The sequence below is a fragment of the Oncorhynchus mykiss genome, chromosome 21 (genome assembly GCF_013265735.2).
Source record: "Oncorhynchus mykiss isolate Arlee chromosome 21, USDA_OmykA_1.1, whole genome shotgun sequence".
In the NCBI taxonomy this organism is placed as follows: Eukaryota; Metazoa; Chordata; class Actinopteri; order Salmoniformes; family Salmonidae; genus Oncorhynchus; species Oncorhynchus mykiss.
Genome location: NC_048585.1, coordinates 61,929,305 through 61,951,136, shown reverse-complemented (window position 1 = coordinate 61,951,136; position 21,832 = coordinate 61,929,305).

Genomic DNA, 21,832 nt, shown 5'->3' with positions numbered 1-21,832 from the left:
ATATATAGTAGTACTATATAGTAGTAATATATAGTAGTAATATATAGTAGAAATAAATAGTAGTAATATATAGTAGTAATATATAGTAGTAATAAATAGTAGTACTATATAGTAGTAATATATAGTACTAATATATAGTAGTAATATATAGTAGTAATAAATAGTAGTAATATAAAGTAGTAATATATAGTAGTAATAAATAGTAGTACTATATAGTAGTAATATATAGTAGTAATATATAGTAGTAATATATAGTAGTAATATATAGTAGTAATATAAAGTAGTAATATATAGTAGTAATAAATGGTAGTACTATATAGTAGTAATATATAGTAATAATATATAGTAGTAATATATAGTAGTAATAAATAGTAGTAATATATAGTAGTAATATAAAGTAGTAATATATAGTAGTAATATGTAGTCGTAATATAAAGTAGTAATATATAGTAGTACTATATAGTAGTAATATATAGTATTAATATATAGTAGAAATAAATAGTAGTAATATATAGTAGTAATATATAGTAGTAATAAATAGTAGTACTATATAGTAGTAATATATAGTACTAATATATAGTAGTAATATATAGTAGTAATAAATAGTAGTAATATAAAGTAGTAATATATAGTAGTAATAAATAGTAGTACTATATAGTAGTAATATATAGTAGTAATATATAGTAGTAATATATAGTAGTAATATATAGTAGTAATATAAAGTAGTAATATATAGTAGTAATAAATAGTAGTACTATATAGTAGTAATATATAGTAATAATATATAGTAGTAATATATAGTAGTAATAAATAGTAGTAATATATAGTAGTAATATAAAGTAGTAATATATAGTAGTAATATGTAGTCGTAATATAAAGTAGTAATATATAGTAGTACTATATAGTAGTAATATATAGTAGTAATATATAGTAGCAATATATAGTAGTAATATATAGTAGTATCAAATAGTAGTACTATATAGTAGTAATATATAGTAGTAATATATAGTAGTAATATATAGTAGTATTATATAGTAGTAATATATAGTAGTATCATATAGTAGTAATATATAGTAGTAATATATAGTAGTAATATAAAGTAGTATCATATGTAGTAATATATAGTAGTAATATATAGTAGTAATATATAGTAGTATCAAATAGTAGTACTATATAGTAGTAATATATAGTAGTAATATATAGTAGTAATATATAGTAGTGTCATATAGTAGTAATATATAGTAGTAATATATAGTAGTAATATAAAGTAGTAATATATAGTAGTAATAAATAGTAGTACTATATAGTAGTAATATATAGTAGTAATATATAGTAGTAATATATAGTAGTAATAAATAGTAGTAATATATAGTAGTAATATATAGTAGTAATATATAGTAGTAATATATAGTAGTATCAAATAGTAGTACTATATAGTAGTAATATATAGTAGTAATATAAAGTAGTAATATATAGTAGTAATATACAGTAGTAATATAAAGTACTATCATATAGTAGTAATATATAGTAGTAATATATAGTAGTAATATAAAGTAGTAATATATAGTAGTAATATATAGTAGTATCAAATAGTAGTACTATATAGTAGTAATATATAGTAGTAATATATAGTAGTAATATATAGTAGTATCATATAGTAGTAATATATAGTAGTAATATATAGTAGTAATATAAAGTAGTATCATATAGTAGTACTATATAGTAGTAATATATAGTAGTAATATATAGTAGAAATAAATAGTAGTAATATATAGTAGTAATATATAGTAGTAATAAATAGTAGTACTATATAGTAGTAATATATAGTACTAATATATAGTAGTAATATATAGTAGTAATAAATAGTAGTAATATAAAGTAGTAATATATAGTAGTAATAAATAGTAGTACTATATAGTAGTAATATATAGTAGTAATATATAGTAGTAATATATAGTAGTAATATATAGTAGTAATATAAAGTAGTAATATATAGTAGTAATAAATGGTAGTACTATATAGTAGTAATATATAGTAATAATATATAGTAGTAATATATAGTAGTAATAAATAGTAGTAATATATAGTAGTAATATAAAGTAGTAATATATAGTAGTAATATGTAGTCGTAATATAAAGTAGTAATATATAGTAGTACTATATAGTAGTAATATATAGTATTAATATATAGTAGAAATAAATAGTAGTAATATATAGTAGTAATATATAGTAGTAATAAATAGTAGTACTATATAGTAGTAATATATAGTACTAATATATAGTAGTAATATATAGTAGTAATAAATAGTAGTAATATAAAGTAGTAATATATAGTAGTAATAAATAGTAGTACTATATAGTAGTAATATATAGTAGTAATATATAGTAGTAATATATAGTAGTAATATATAGTAGTAATATAAAGTAGTAATATATAGTAGTAATAAATAGTAGTACTATATAGTAGTAATATATAGTAATAATATATAGTAGTAATATATAGTAGTAATAAATAGTAGTAATATATAGTAGTAATATAAAGTAGTAATATATAGTAGTAATATGTAGTCGTAATATAAAGTAGTAATATATAGTAGTACTATATAGTAGTAATATATAGTAGTAATATATAGTAGCAATATATAGTAGTAATATATAGTAGTATCAAATAGTAGTACTATATAGTAGTAATATATAGTAGTAATATATAGTAGTAATATATAGTAGTATTATATAGTAGTAATATATAGTAGTATCATATAGTAGTAATATATAGTAGTAATATATAGTAGTAATATATAGTAGTAATATAAAGTAGTATCATATGTAGTAATATATAGTAGTAATATATAGTAGTAATATATAGTAGTATCAAATAGTAGTACTATATAGTAGTAATATATAGTAGTAATATATAGTAGTAATATATAGTAGTGTCATATAGTAGTAATATATAGTAGTAATATATAGTAGTAATATAAAGTAGTAATATATAGTAGTAATAAATAGTAGTACTATATAGTAGTAATATATAGTAGTAATATATAGTAGTAATATATAGTAGTAATAAATAGTAGTAATATATAGTAGTAATATATAGTAGTAATATATAGTAGTAATATATAGTAGTATCAAATAGTAGTACTATATAGTAGTAATATATAGTAGTAATATAAAGTAGTAATATATAGTAGTAATATACAGTAGTAATATAAAGTAGTATCATATAGTAGTAATATATAGTAGTAATATATAGTAGTAATATAAAGTAGTAATATATAGTAGTAATATATAGTAGTATCAAATAGTAGTACTATATAGTAGTAATATATAGTAGTAATATATAGTAGTAATATATAGTAGTAATATATAGTAGTAATATATAGTAGTAATATAAAGTAGTAATATATAGTAGTAATAAATAGTAGTACTATATAGTAGTAATATATAGTAATAATATATAGTAGTAATATATAGTAGTACTATATAGTAGTAATATATAGTAGTAATATATAGTAGTAATATATAGTAGTAATATATAGTAGTATCAAATAGTAGTACTATATAGTAGTAATATATAGTAGTAATATATAGTAGTAATATATAGTAGTATCAAATAGTAGTACTATATAGTAGTAATATATAGTAGTAATATATAGCAGTAATATATAGTAGTAATAAATAGTAGTAATATATAGTAGTAATATATAGTAGTAATATATAGTAGTATCAAATAGTAGTACTATAGAGTAGTAATATATAGTAGTAATAAATAGTAGTAATATATAGTAGTAATATATAGTAGTAATATATAGTAGTAATATATAGTAGTATCAAATAGTAGTACTATATAGTAGTAATATATAGTAGTAATATAAAGTAGTAATATATAGTAGTAATATACAGTAGTAATATAAAGTAGTATCATATAGTAGTAATATATAGTAGTAATATATAGTAGTAATATAAAGTAGTAATATATAGTAGTAATATATAGTAGAAATAAATAGTAGTAATATATAGTAGTAATATATAGTAGTAATAAATAGTAGTACTATATAGTAGTAATATATAGTACTAATATATAGTAGTAATATATAGTAGTAATAAATAGTAGTAATATAAAGTAGTAATATATAGTAGTAATAAATAGTAGTACTATATAGTAGTAATATATAGTAGTAATATATAGTAGTAATATATAGTAGTAATATATAGTAGTAATATAAAGTAGTAATATATAGTAGTAATAAATGGTAGTACTATATAGTAGTAATATATAGTAATAATATATAGTAGTAATATATAGTAGTAATAAATAGTAGTAATATATAGTAGTAATATATAGTAGTAATATATAGTAGTAATAAATAGTAGTAATATATAGTAGTAATATATAGTAGTATCAAATAGTAGTACTATATAGTAGTAATATATAGTAGTAATATAAAGTAGTAATATATAGTAGTAATATAAAGTAGTATCATATAGTAGTAATATATAGTAGTAATATATAGTAGTAATATAAAGTAGTAATATATAGTAGTAATATATAGTAGTATCAAATAGTAGTACTGTATAGTAGTAATATATAGTAGTAATATATAGTAGTAATATATAGTAGTATCATATAGTAGTAATATATAGTAGTAATATATAGTAGTAATATAAAGTAGTATCATATAGTAGTAATATATAGTAGTAATATAAAGTAGTAATATATAGTAGTATCAAATAGTAGTACTATATAGTAGTAATATATAGTAGTAATATATAGTAGTAATATATAGTAGTAATATATAGTAGTAATATATAGTAGTAATATAAAGTAGTAATATATAGTAGTATCAAATAGTAGTAATATATAGTAGTAATATATAGTAGTAATATATAGTAGTAATATATAGTAGTATCAAATAGTAGTACTATATAGTAGTAATATATAGTAGTAATATATAGTAGTAATATATAGTAGTAATATATAGTAGTATCAAATAGTAGTACTATATAGTAGTAATATATAGTAGTAATATATAGTAGTAATATATAGTAGTATCATATAGTAGTAATATATAGTAGTAATATATAGTAGTAATATAAAGTAGTAATATATAGTAGTATTATATAGTAGTACTATATAGTAGTAATATAAAGTAGTAATATATAGTAGTAATATATAGTAGTAATATAAAGTAGTAATATATAGTAGTAATATATAGTAGTAATATAAAGTAGTAATATATAGTAGTAATAAATAGGAGTACTATATAGTAGTAATATATAGTATTAATATATAGTAGAAATAAATAGTAGTAATATATAGTAGTAATATATAGTAGTAATAAATAGTAGTACTATATAGTAGTAATATATAGTACTAATATATAGTAGTAATATATAGTAGTAATAAATAGTAGTAATATAAAGTAGTAATATATAGTAGTAATAAATAGTAGTACTATATAGTAGTAATATATAGTAGTAATATATAGTAGTAATATATAGTAGTAATATATAGTAGTAATATAAAGTAGTAATATATAGTAGTAATAAATAGTAGTACTATATAGTAGTAATATATAGTAATAATATATAGTAGTAATATATAGTAGTATCAAATAGTAGTACTATATAGTAGTAATATATAGTAGTAATATATAGTAGTAATATATAGTAGTATCATATAGTAGTAATATATAGTAGTAATATATAGTAGTAATATAAAGTAGTATCATATAGTAGTAATATATAGTAGTAATATGAAGTAGTAATATATAGTAGTATCAAATAGTAGTACTATATAGTAGTAATATATAGTAGTAATATATAGTAGTAATATATAGTAGTAATATATAGTAGTATCAAATAGTAGTACTATATAGTAGTAATATATAGTAGTAATATATAGTAGTAATATATAGTAGTAATATATAGTAGTAATATATAGTAGTATCAAATAGTAGTACTATATAGTAGTAATATATAGTAGTAATATATAGTAGTAATATATAGTAGTACTAAATAGTAGTAATATATAGTAGTAATATATAGTAGTAATATATAGTAGTAATATATAGTAGTATCAAATAGTAGTACTATATAGTAGTAATATATAGTAGTAATATAAAGTAGTAATATATAGTAGTAATATACAGTAGTAATATAAAGTAGTATCATATAGTAGTAATATATAGTAGTAATATATAGTAGTAATATAAAGTAGTAATATATAGTAGTAATATATAGTAGTATCAAATAGTAGTACTATATAGTAGTAATATATAGTAGTAATATATAGTAGTAATATATAGTAGTATCATATAGTAGTAATATATAGTAGTAATATATAGTAGTAATATAAAGTAGTATCATATAGTAGTAATATATAGTAGTAATATAAAGTAGTAATATATAGTAGTATCAAATAGTAGTACTATATAGTAGTAATATATAGTAGTAATATATAGTAGTAATATATAGTAGTAATATATAGTAGTATCAAATAGTAGTACTATATAGTAGTAATATATAGTAGTAATATATAGTAGTACTATATAGTAGTAATATATAGTAGTAATATATAGTAGCAATATATAGTAGTAATATATAGTAGTATCAAATAGTAGTACTATATAGTAGTAATATATAGTAGTAATATATAGTAGTAATATATAGTAGTATTATATAGTAGTAATATATAGTAGTATCATATAGTAGTAATATATAGTAGTAATATATAGTAGTAATATATAGTAGTAATATAAAGTAGTATCATATGTAGTAATATATAGTAGTAATATATAGTAGTAATATATAGTAGTATCAAATAGTAGTACTATATAGTAGTAATATATAGTAGTAATATATAGTAGTAATATATAGTAGTGTCATATAGTAGTAATATATAGTAGTAATATATAGTAGTAATATAAAGTAGTAATATATAGTAGTAATAAATAGTAGTACTATATAGTAGTAATATATAGTAGTAATATATAGTAGTAATATATAGTAGTAATAAATAGTAGTAATATATAGTAGTAATATATAGTAGTAATATATAGTAGTAATATATAGTAGTATCAAATAGTAGTACTATATAGTAGTAATATATAGTAGTAATATAAAGTAGTAATATATAGTAGTAATATACAGTAGTAATATAAAGTAGTATCATATAGTAGTAATATATAGTAGTAATATATAGTAGTAATATAAAGTAGTAATATATAGTAGTAATATATAGTAGTATCAAATAGTAGTACTATATAGTAGTAATATATAGTAGTAATATATAGTAGTAATATATAGTAGTAATATATAGTAGTAATATATAGTAGTAATATAAAGTAGTAATATATAGTAGTAATAAATAGTAGTACTATATAGTAGTAATATATAGTAATAATATATAGTAGTAATATATAGTAGTACTATATAGTAGTAATATATAGTAGTAATATATAGTAGTAATATATAGTAGTAATATATAGTAGTATCAAATAGTAGTACTATATAGTAGTAATATATAGTAGTAATATATAGTAGTAATATATAGTAGTATCAAATAGTAGTACTATATAGTAGTAATATATAGTAGTAATATATAGCAGTAATATATAGTAGTAATAAATAGTAGTAATATATAGTAGTAATATATAGTAGTAATATATAGTAGTATCAAATAGTAGTACTATAGAGTAGTAATATATAGTAGTAATAAATAGTAGTAATATATAGTAGTAATATATAGTAGTAATATATAGTAGTAATATATAGTAGTATCAAATAGTAGTACTATATAGTAGTAATATATAGTAGTAATATAAAGTAGTAATATATAGTAGTAATATACAGTAGTAATATAAAGTAGTATCATATAGTAGTAATATATAGTAGTAATATATAGTAGTAATATAAAGTAGTAATATATAGTAGTAATATATAGTAGAAATAAATAGTAGTAATATATAGTAGTAATATATAGTAGTAATAAATAGTAGTACTATATAGTAGTAATATATAGTACTAATATATAGTAGTAATATATAGTAGTAATAAATAGTAGTAATATAAAGTAGTAATATATAGTAGTAATAAATAGTAGTACTATATAGTAGTAATATATAGTAGTAATATATAGTAGTAATATATAGTAGTAATATATAGTAGTAATATAAAGTAGTAATATATAGTAGTAATAAATGGTAGTACTATATAGTAGTAATATATAGTAATAATATATAGTAGTAATATATAGTAGTAATAAATAGTAGTAATATATAGTAGTAATATATAGTAGTAATATATAGTAGTAATAAATAGTAGTAATATATAGTAGTAATATATAGTAGTATCAAATAGTAGTACTATATAGTAGTAATATATAGTAGTAATATAAAGTAGTAATATATAGTAGTAATATAAAGTAGTATCATATAGTAGTAATATATAGTAGTAATATATAGTAGTAATATAAAGTAGTAATATATAGTAGTAATATATAGTAGTATCAAATAGTAGTACTGTATAGTAGTAATATATAGTAGTAATATATAGTAGTAATATATAGTAGTATCATATAGTAGTAATATATAGTAGTAATATATAGTAGTAATATAAAGTAGTATCATATAGTAGTAATATATAGTAGTAATATAAAGTAGTAATATATAGTAGTATCAAATAGTAGTACTATATAGTAGTAATATATAGTAGTAATATATAGTAGTAATATATAGTAGTAATATATAGTAGTAATATATAGTAGTAATATAAAGTAGTAATATATAGTAGTATCAAATAGTAGTAATATATAGTAGTAATATATAGTAGTAATATATAGTAGTAATATATAGTAGTATCAAATAGTAGTACTATATAGTAGTAATATATAGTAGTAATATATAGTAGTAATATATAGTAGTAATATATAGTAGTATCAAATAGTAGTACTATATAGTAGTAATATATAGTAGTAATATATAGTAGTAATATATAGTAGTATCATATAGTAGTAATATATAGTAGTAATATATAGTAGTAATATAAAGTAGTAATATATAGTAGTATTATATAGTAGTACTATATAGTAGTAATATAAAGTAGTAATATATAGTAGTAATATATAGTAGTAATATAAAGTAGTAATATATAGTAGTAATATATAGTAGTAATATAAAGTAGTAATATATAGTAGTAATAAATAGGAGTACTATATAGTAGTAATATATAGTATTAATATATAGTAGAAATAAATAGTAGTAATATATAGTAGTAATATATAGTAGTAATAAATAGTAGTACTATATAGTAGTAATATATAGTACTAATATATAGTAGTAATATATAGTAGTAATAAATAGTAGTAATATAAAGTAGTAATATATAGTAGTAATAAATAGTAGTACTATATAGTAGTAATATATAGTAGTAATATATAGTAGTAATATATAGTAGTAATATAAAGTAGTAATATATAGTAGTAATAAATAGTAGTACTATATAGTAGTAATATATAGTAATAATATATAGTAGTAATATATAGTAGTATCAAATAGTAGTACTATATAGTAGTAATATATAGTAGTAATATATAGTAGTAATATATAGTAGTATCATATAGTAGTAATATATAGTAGTAATATATAGTAGTAATATAAAGTAGTATCATATAGTAGTAATATATAGTAGTAATATGAAGTAGTAATATATAGTAGTATCAAATAGTAGTACTATATAGTAGTAATATATAGTAGTAATATATAGTAGTAATATATAGTAGTAATATATAGTAGTATCAAATAGTAGTACTATATAGTAGTAATATATAGTAGTAATATATAGTAGTAATATATAGTAGTAATATATAGTAGTAATATATAGTAGTATCAAATAGTAGTACTATATAGTAGTAATATATAGTAGTAATATATAGTAGTAATATATAGTAGTACTAAATAGTAGTAATATATAGTAGTAATATATAGTAGTAATATATAGTAGTAATATATAGTAGTATCAAATAGTAGTACTATATAGTAGTAATATATAGTAGTAATATAAAGTAGTAATATATAGTAGTAATATACAGTAGTAATATAAAGTAGTATCATATAGTAGTAATATATAGTAGTAATATATAGTAGTAATATAAAGTAGTAATATATAGTAGTAATATATAGTAGTATCAAATAGTAGTACTATATAGTAGTAATATATAGTAGTAATATATAGTAGTAATATATAGTAGTATCATATAGTAGTAATATATAGTAGTAATATATAGTAGTAATATAAAGTAGTATCATATAGTAGTAATATATAGTAGTAATATAAAGTAGTAATATATAGTAGTATCAAATAGTAGTACTATATAGTAGTAATATATAGTAGTAATATATAGTAGTAATATATAGTAGTAATATATAGTAGTATCAAATAGTAGTACTATATAGTAGTAATATATAGTAGTAATATATAGTAGTAATATATAGTAGTAATATATAGTAGTACTATAGTAGTAATATATAGTAGTAATATATAGTAGTAATATATAGTAGTATCATATAGTAGTAATATATAGTAGTAATATATAGTAGTAATATAAAGTAGTAATATATAGTAGTATTATATAGTAGTACTATATAGTAGTAATATAAAGTAGTAATATATAGTAGTAATATAAAGTAGTAATATATAGTAGTAATATATAGCAGTAATATATAGTAGTAATATAAAGTAGTAATATACAGTAGTAATAAATAGGAGTACTATATAGTAGTAATATATAGTATTAATATATAGTAGTAATAAATAGTAGTAATATATAGTAGTAATATATAGTAGTAATAAATAGTAGTAATATAAAGTAGTAATATATAGTAGTAATAAATAGTAGTAATATATAGTAGTAATATATAGTAGTAATATATAGTAGTAATATATAGTAGTAATATATAGTAGTAATATAAAGTAGTAATATATAGTAGTAATAAATAGTAGTACTATATAGTAGTAATATATAGTAATAATATATAGTAGTAATATATAGTAGTAATAAATAGTAGTAATATATAGTAGTAATATAAATTAGTAATATATAGTAGTAATATGTAGTCGTAATATAAAGTAGTAATATATAGTAGTACTATATAGTAGTAATATATAGTAGTAATATATAGTAGAAATAAATAGTAGTAATATATAGTAGTAATATATAGTAGTAATAAATAGTAGTACTATATAGTAGTAATATATAGTACTAATATATAGTAGTAATATATAGTAGTAATAAATAGTAGTAATATAAAGTAGTAATATATAGTAGTAATAAATAGTAGTACTATATAGTAGTAATATATAGTAGTAATATATAGTAGTAATATATAGTAGTAATATATAGTAGTAATATAAAGTAGTAATATATAGTAGTAATAAATGGTAGTACTATATAGTAGTAATATATAGTAATAATATATAGTAGTAATATATAGTAGTAATAAATAGTAGTAATATATAGTAGTAATATAAAGTAGTAATATATAGTAGTAATATGTAGTCGTAATATAAAGTAGTAATATATAGTAGTACTATATAGTAGTAATATATAGTATTAATATATAGTAGAAATAAATAGTAGTAATATATAGTAGTAATATATAGTAGTAATAAATAGTAGTACTATATAGTAGTAATATATAGTACTAATATATAGTAGTAATATATAGTAGTAATAAATAGTAGTAATATAAAGTAGTAATATATAGTAGTAATAAATAGTAGTACTATATAGTAGTAATATATAGTAGTAATATATAGTAGTAATATATAGTAGTAATATATAGTAGTAATATAAAGTAGTAATATATAGTAGTAATAAATAGTAGTACTATATAGTAGTAATATATAGTAATAATATATAGTAGTAATATATAGTAGTAATAAATAGTAGTAATATATAGTAGTAATATAAAGTAGTAATATATAGTAGTAATATGTAGTCGTAATATAAAGTAGTAATATATAGTAGTACTATATAGTAGTAATATATAGTAGTAATATATAGTAGCAATATATAGTAGTAATATATAGTAGTATCAAATAGTAGTACTATATAGTAGTAATATATAGTAGTAATATATAGTAGTAATATATAGTAGTATTATATAGTAGTAATATATAGTAGTATCATATAGTAGTAATATATAGTAGTAATATATAGTAGTAATATAAAGTAGTATCATATGTAGTAATATATAGTAGTAATATATAGTAGTAATATATAGTAGTATCAAATAGTAGTACTATATAGTAGTAATATATAGTAGTAATATATAGTAGTAATATATAGTAGTGTCATATAGTAGTAATATATAGTAGTAATATATAGTAGTAATATAAAGTAGTAATATATAGTAGTAATAAATAGTAGTACTATATAGTAGTAATATATAGTAGTAATATATAGTAGTAATATATAGTAGTAATAAATAGTAGTAATATATAGTAGTAATATATAGTAGTAATATATAGTAGTAATATATAGTAGTATCAAATAGTAGTACTATATAGTAGTAATATATAGTAGTAATATAAAGTAGTAATATATAGTAGTAATATACAGTAGTAATATAAAGTACTATCATATAGTAGTAATATATAGTAGTAATATATAGTAGTAATATAAAGTAGTAATATATAGTAGTAATATATAGTAGTATCAAATAGTAGTACTATATAGTAGTAATATATAGTAGTAATATATAGTAGTAATATATAGTAGTATCATATAGTAGTAATATATAGTAGTAATATATAGTAGTAATATAAAGTAGTATCATATAGTAGTACTATATAGTAGTAATATATAGTAGTAATATATAGTAGAAATAAATAGTAGTAATATATAGTAGTAATATATAGTAGTAATAAATAGTAGTACTATATAGTAGTAATATATAGTACTAATATATAGTAGTAATATATAGTAGTAATAAATAGTAGTAATATAAAGTAGTAATATATAGTAGTAATAAATAGTAGTACTATATAGTAGTAATATATAGTAGTAATATATAGTAGTAATATATAGTAGTAATATATAGTAGTAATATAAAGTAGTAATATATAGTAGTAATAAATGGTAGTACTATATAGTAGTAATATATAGTAATAATATATAGTAGTAATATATAGTAGTAATAAATAGTAGTAATATATAGTAGTAATATAAAGTAGTAATATATAGTAGTAATATGTAGTCGTAATATAAAGTAGTAATATATAGTAGTACTATATAGTAGTAATATATAGTATTAATATATAGTAGAAATAAATAGTAGTAATATATAGTAGTAATATATAGTAGTAATAAATAGTAGTACTATATAGTAGTAATATATAGTACTAATATATAGTAGTAATATATAGTAGTAATAAATAGTAGTAATATAAAGTAGTAATATATAGTAGTAATAAATAGTAGTACTATATAGTAGTAATATATAGTAGTAATATATAGTAGTAATATATAGTAGTAATATATAGTAGTAATATAAAGTAGTAATATATAGTAGTAATAAATAGTAGTACTATATAGTAGTAATATATAGTAATAATATATAGTAGTAATATATAGTAGTAATAAATAGTAGTAATATATAGTAGTAATATAAAGTAGTAATATATAGTAGTAATATGTAGTCGTAATATAAAGTAGTAATATATAGTAGTACTATATAGTAGTAATATATAGTAGTAATATATAGTAGCAATATATAGTAGTAATATATAGTAGTATCAAATAGTAGTACTATATAGTAGTAATATATAGTAGTAATATATAGTAGTAATATATAGTAGTATTATATAGTAGTAATATATAGTAGTATCATATAGTAGTAATATATAGTAGTAATATATAGTAGTAATATATAGTAGTAATATAAAGTAGTATCATATGTAGTAATATATAGTAGTAATATATAGTAGTAATATATAGTAGTATCAAATAGTAGTACTATATAGTAGTAATATATAGTAGTAATATATAGTAGTAATATATAGTAGTGTCATATAGTAGTAATATATAGTAGTAATATATAGTAGTAATATAAAGTAGTAATATATAGTAGTAATAAATAGTAGTACTATATAGTAGTAATATATAGTAGTAATATATAGTAGTAATATATAGTAGTAATAAATAGTAGTAATATATAGTAGTAATATATAGTAGTAATATATAGTAGTAATATATAGTAGTATCAAATAGTAGTACTATATAGTAGTAATATATAGTAGTAATATAAAGTAGTAATATATAGTAGTAATATACAGTAGTAATATAAAGTAGTATCATATAGTAGTAATATATAGTAGTAATATATAGTAGTAATATAAAGTAGTAATATATAGTAGTAATATATAGTAGTATCAAATAGTAGTACTATATAGTAGTAATATATAGTAGTAATATATAGTAGTAATATATAGTAGTAATATATAGTAGTAATATATAGTAGTAATATAAAGTAGTAATATATAGTAGTAATAAATAGTAGTACTATATAGTAGTAATATATAGTAATAATATATAGTAGTAATATATAGTAGTACTATATAGTAGTAATATATAGTAGTAATATATAGTAGTAATATATAGTAGTAATATATAGTAGTATCAAATAGTAGTACTATATAGTAGTAATATATAGTAGTAATATATAGTAGTAATATATAGTAGTATCAAATAGTAGTACTATATAGTAGTAATATATAGTAGTAATATATAGCAGTAATATATAGTAGTAATAAATAGTAGTAATATATAGTAGTAATATATAGTAGTAATATATAGTAGTATCAAATAGTAGTACTATAGAGTAGTAATATATAGTAGTAATAAATAGTAGTAATATATAGTAGTAATATATAGTAGTAATATATAGTAGTAATATATAGTAGTATCAAATAGTAGTACTATATAGTAGTAATATATAGTAGTAATATAAAGTAGTAATATATAGTAGTAATATACAGTAGTAATATAAAGTAGTATCATATAGTAGTAATATATAGTAGTAATATATAGTAGTAATATAAAGTAGTAATATATAGTAGTAATATATAGTAGAAATAAATAGTAGTAATATATAGTAGTAATATATAGTAGTAATAAATAGTAGTACTATATAGTAGTAATATATAGTACTAATATATAGTAGTAATATATAGTAGTAATAAATAGTAGTAATATAAAGTAGTAATATATAGTAGTAATAAATAGTAGTACTATATAGTAGTAATATATAGTAGTAATATATAGTAGTAATATATAGTAGTAATATATAGTAGTAATATAAAGTAGTAATATATAGTAGTAATAAATGGTAGTACTATATAGTAGTAATATATAGTAATAATATATAGTAGTAATATATAGTAGTAATAAATAGTAGTAATATATAGTAGTAATATAAAGTAGTAATATATAGTAGTAATATGTAGTCGTAATATAAAGTAGTAATATATAGTAGTACTATATAGTAGTAATATATAGTATTAATATATAGTAGAAATAAATAGTAGTAATATATAGTAGTAATATATAGTAGTAATAAATAGTAGTACTATATAGTAGTAATATATAGTACTAATATATAGTAGTAATATATAGTAGTAATAAATAGTAGTAATATAAAGTAGTAATATATAGTAGTAATAAATAGTAGTACTATATAGTAGTAATATATAGTAGTAATATATAGTAGTAATATATAGTAGTAATATATAGTAGTAATATAAAGTAGTAATATATAGTAGTAATAAATAGTAGTACTATATAGTAGTAATATATAGTAATAATATATAGTAGTAATATATAGTAGTAATAAATAGTAGTAATATATAGTAGTAATATAAAGTAGTAATATATAGTAGTAATATGTAGTCGTAATATAAAGTAGTAATATATAGTAGTACTATATAGTAGTAATATATAGTAGTAATATATAGTAGCAATATATAGTAGTAATATATAGTAGTATCAAATAGTAGTACTATATAGTAGTAATATATAGTAGTAATATATAGTAGTAATATATAGTAGTATTATATAGTAGTAATATATAGTAGTATCATATAGTAGTAATATATAGTAGTAATATATAGTAGTAATATAAAGTAGTATCATATGTAGTAATATATAGTAGTAATATATAGTAGTAATATATAGTAGTATCAAATAGTAGTACTATATAGTAGTAATATATAGTAGTAATATATAGTAGTAATATATAGTAGTGTCATATAGTAGTAATATATAGTAGTAATATATAGTAGTAATATAAAGTAGTAATATATAGTAGTAATAAATAGTAGTACTATATAGTAGTAATATATAGTAGTAATATATAGTAGTAATATATAGTAGTAATAAATAGTAGTAATATATAGTAGTAATATATAGTAGTAATATATAGTAGTAATATATAGTAGTATCAAATAGTAGTACTATATAGTAGTAATATATAGTAGTAATATAAAGTAGTAATATATAGTGGTAATATACAGTAGTAATATAAAGTAGTATCATATAGTAGTAATATATAGTAGTAATATATAGTAGTAATATAAAGTAGTAATATATAGTAGTAATATATAGTAGTATCAAATAGTAGTACTATATAGTAGTAATATATAGTAGTAATATATAGTAGTAATATATAGTAGTATCATATAGTAGTAATATATAGTAGTAATATATAGTAGTAATATAAAGTAGTATCATATAGTAGTAATATATAGTAGTAATATGAAGTAGTAATATATAGTAGTATCAAATAGTAGTACTATATAGTAGTAATATATAGTAGTAATATATAGTAGTAATATATAGTAGTAATATATAGTAGTATCAAATAGTAGTACTATATAGTAGTAATATATAGTAGTAATATATAGTAGTAATATATAGTAGTAATATATAGTAGTATCAAATAGTAGTACTATATAGTAGTAATATATAGTAGTAATATATAGCAGTAATATATAGTAGTAATAAATAGTAGTAATATATAGTAGAAATATATAGTAGTAATATATAGTAGTATCAAATAGTAGTACTATAGAGTAGTAATATATAGTAGTAATAAATAGTAGTAATATATAGTAGTAATATACAGTAGTAATATATAGTAGTAATATATAGTAGTATCAAATAGTAGTACTATATAGTAGTAATATATAGTAGTAATATAAAGTAGTAATATATAGTAGTAATATACAGTAGTAATATAAAGTAGTATCATATAGTAGTAATATATAGTAGTAATATATAGTAGTAATATAAAGTAGTAATATATAGTAGTAATATATAGTAGAAATAAATAGTAGTAATATATAGTAGTAATATATAGTAGTAATAAATAGTAGTACTATATAGTAGTAATATATAGTACTAATATATAGTAGTAATATATAGTAGTAATAAATAGTAGTAATATAAAGTAGTAATATATAGTAGTAATAAATAGTAGTACTATATAGTAGTAATATATAGTAGTAATATATAGTAGTAATATATAGTAGTAATATATAGTAGTAATATAAAGTAGTAATATATAGTAGTAATAAATGGTAGTACTATATAGTAGTAATATATAGTAATAATATATAGTAGTAATATATAGTAGTAATAAATAGTAGTAATATATAGTAGTAATATAAAGTAGTAATATATAGTAGTAATATGTAGTCGTAATATAAAGTAGTAATATATAGTAGTACTATATAGTAGTAATATATAGTATTAATATATAGTAGAAATAAATAGTAGTAATATATAGTAGTAATATATAGTAGTAATAAATAGTAGTACTATATAGTAGTAATATATAGTACTAATATATAGTAGTAATATATAGTAGTAATAAATAGTAGTAATATAAAGTAGTAATATATAGTAGTAATAAATAGTAGTACTATATAGTAGTAATATATAGTAGTAATATATAGTAGTAATATATAGTAGTAATATATAGTAGTAATATAAAGTAGTAATATATAGTAGTAATAAATAGTAGTACTATATAGTAGTAATATATAGTAATAATATATAGTAGTAATATATAGTAGTAATAAATAGTAGTAATATATAGTAGTAATATAAAGTAGTAATATATAGTAGTAATATGTAGTCGTAATATAAAGTAGTAATATATAGTAGTACTATATAGTAGTAATATATAGTAGTAATATATAGTAGCAATATATAGTAGTAATATATAGTAGTATCAAATAGTAGTACTATATAGTAGTAATATATAGTAGTAATATATAGTAGTAATATATAGTAGTATTATATAGTAGTAATATATAGTAGTATCATATAGTAGTAATATATAGTAGTAATATATAGTAGTAATATAAAGTAGTATCATATGTAGTAATATATAGTAGTAATATATAGTAGTAATATATAGTAGTATCAAATAGTAGTACTATATAGTAGTAATATATAGTAGTAATATATAGTAGTAATATATAGTAGTGTCATATAGTAGTAATATATAGTAGTAATATATAGTAGTAATATAAAGTAGTAATATATAGTAGTAATAAATAGTAGTACTATATAGTAGTAATATATAGTAGTAATATATAGTAGTAATATATAGTAGTAATAAATAGTAGTAATATATAGTAGTAATATATAGTAGTAATATATAGTAGTAATATATAGTAGTATCAAATAGTAGTACTATATAGTAGTAATATATAGTAGTAATATAAAGTAGAAATATATAGTAGTAATATACAGTAGTAATATAAAGTAGTATCATATAGTAGTAATATATAGTAGTAATATATAGTAGTAATATAAAGTAGTAATATATAGTAGTAATATATAGTAGTATCAAATAGTAGTACTATATAGTAGTAATATATAGTAGTAATATATAGTAGTAATATATAGTAGTATCATATAGTAGTAATATATAGTAGTAATATATAGTAGTAATATAAAGTAGTATCATATAGTAGTAATATATAGTAGTAATATGAAGTAGTAATATATAGTAGTATCAAATAGTAGTACTATATAGTAGTAATATATAGTAGTAATATATAGTAGTAATATATAGTAGTAATATATAGTAGTATCAAATAGTAGTACTATATAGTAGTAATATATAGTAGTAATATATAGTAGTAATATATAGTAGTGTCATATAGTAGTAATATATAGTAGTAATATATAGTAGTAATATAAAGTAGTAATATATAGTAGTAATAAATAGTAGTACTATATAGTAGTAATATATAGTAGTAATATATAGTAGTAATATATAGTAGTAATAAATAGTAGTAATATATAGTAGTAATATATAGTAGTAATATATAGTAGTAATATATAGTAGTATCAAATAGTAGTACTATATAGTAGTAATATATAGTAGTAATATAAAGTAGTAATATATAGTAGTAATATACAGTAGTAATATAAAGTAGTATCATATAGTAGTAATATATAGTAGTAATATATAGTAGTAATATAAAGTAGTAATATATAGTAGTAATATATAGTAGTATCAAATAGTAGTACTATATAGTAGTAATATATAGTAGTAATATATAGTAGTAATATATAGTAGTATCATATAGTAGTAATATATAGTAGTAATATATAGTAGTAATATAAAGTAGTATCATATAGTAGTAATATATAGTAGTAATATGAAGTAGTAATATATAGTAGTATCAAATAGTAGTACTATATAGTAGTAATATATAGTAGTAATATATAGTAGTAATATATAGTAGTAATATATAGTAGTATCAAATAGTAGTACTATATAGTAGTAATATATAGTAGTAATATATAGTAGTAATATATAGTAGTAATATATAGTAGTATCAAATAGTAGTACTATATAGTAGTAATATATAGTAGTAATATATAGCAGTAATATATAGTAGTAATAAATAGTAGTAATATATAGTAGTAATATATAGTAGTAATATATAGTAGTATCAAATAGTAGTACTATATAGTAGTAATATATAGTAGTAATATATAGTAGTAATATATAGTAGTATCATATAGTAGTAATATATAGTAGTAATATATAGTAGTAATATAAAGTAGTATCATATAGTAGTAATATATAGTAGTAATATGAAGTAGTAATATATAGTAGTATCAAATAGTAGTACTATATAGTAGTAATATATAGTAGTAATATATAGTAGTAATATATAGTAGTAATATATAGTAGTATCAAATAGTAGTACTATATAGTAGTAATATATAGTAGTAATATATAGTAGTAATATATAGTAGTAATATATAGTAGTATCAAATAGTAGTACTATATAGTAGTAATATATAGTAGTAATATATAGTAGTAATATATAGTAGTAATATATAGTAGTATCAAATAGTAGTACTATAGAGTAGTAATATATAGTAGTAATAAATAGTAGTAATATATAGTAGTAATATATAGTAGTAATATATAGTAGTAATATATAGTAGTATCAAATAGTAGTACTATATAGTAGTAATATATAGTAGTAATATAAAGTAGTAATATATAGTAGTAATATACAGTAGTAATATAAAGTAGTATCATATAGTAGTAATATATAGTAGTAATATATAGTAGTAATATAAAGTAGTAATATATAGTAGTAATATATAGTAGAAATAAATAGTAGTAATATATAGTAGTAATATATAGTAGTAATAAATAGTAGTACTATATAGTAGTAATATATAGTACTAATATATAGTAGTAATATATAGTAGTAATAAATAGTAGTAATATAAAGTAGTAATATATAGTAGTAATAAATAGTAGTACTATATAGTAGTAATATATAGTAGTAATATATAGTAGTAATATATAGTAGTAATATATAGTAGTAATATAAAGTAGTAATATATAGTAGTAATAAATGGTAGTACTATATAGTAGTAATATATAGTAATAATATATAGTAGTAATATATAGTAGTAATAAATAGTAGTAATATATAGTAGTAATATAAAGTAGTAATATATAGTAGTAATATGTAGTCGTAATATAAAGTAGTAATATATAGTAGTACTATATAGTAGTAATATATAGTAGTAATATATAGTAGCAATATATAGTAGTAATATATAGTAGTATCAAATAGTAGTACTATATAGTAGTAATATATAGTACTAATATATAGTAGTAATATATAGTAGTAATAAATAGTAGTAATATAAAGTAGTAATATATAGTAGTAATAAATAGTAGTACTATATAGTAGTAATATATAGTAGTAATATATAGTAGTAATATATAGTAGTAATATATAGTAGTAATATAAAGTAGTAATATATAGTAGTAATAAATGGTAGTACTATATAGTAGTAATATATAGTAATAATATATAGTAGTAATATATAGTAGTAATAAATAGTAGTAATATATAGTAGTAATATAAAGTAGTAATATATAGTAGTAATATGTAGTCGTAATATAAAGTAGTAATATATAGTAGTACTATATAGTAGTAATATATAGTATTAATATATAGTAGAAATAAATAGTAGTAATATATAGTAGTAATATATAGTAGTAATAAATAGTAGTACTATATAGTAGTAATATATAGTACTAATATATAGTAGTAATATATAGTAGTAATAAATAGTAGTAATATAAAGTAGTAATATATAGTAGTAATAAATAGTAGTACTATATAGTAGTAATATATAGTAGTAATATATAGTAGTAATATATAGTAGTAATATATAGTAGTAATATAAAGTAGTAATATATAGTAGTAA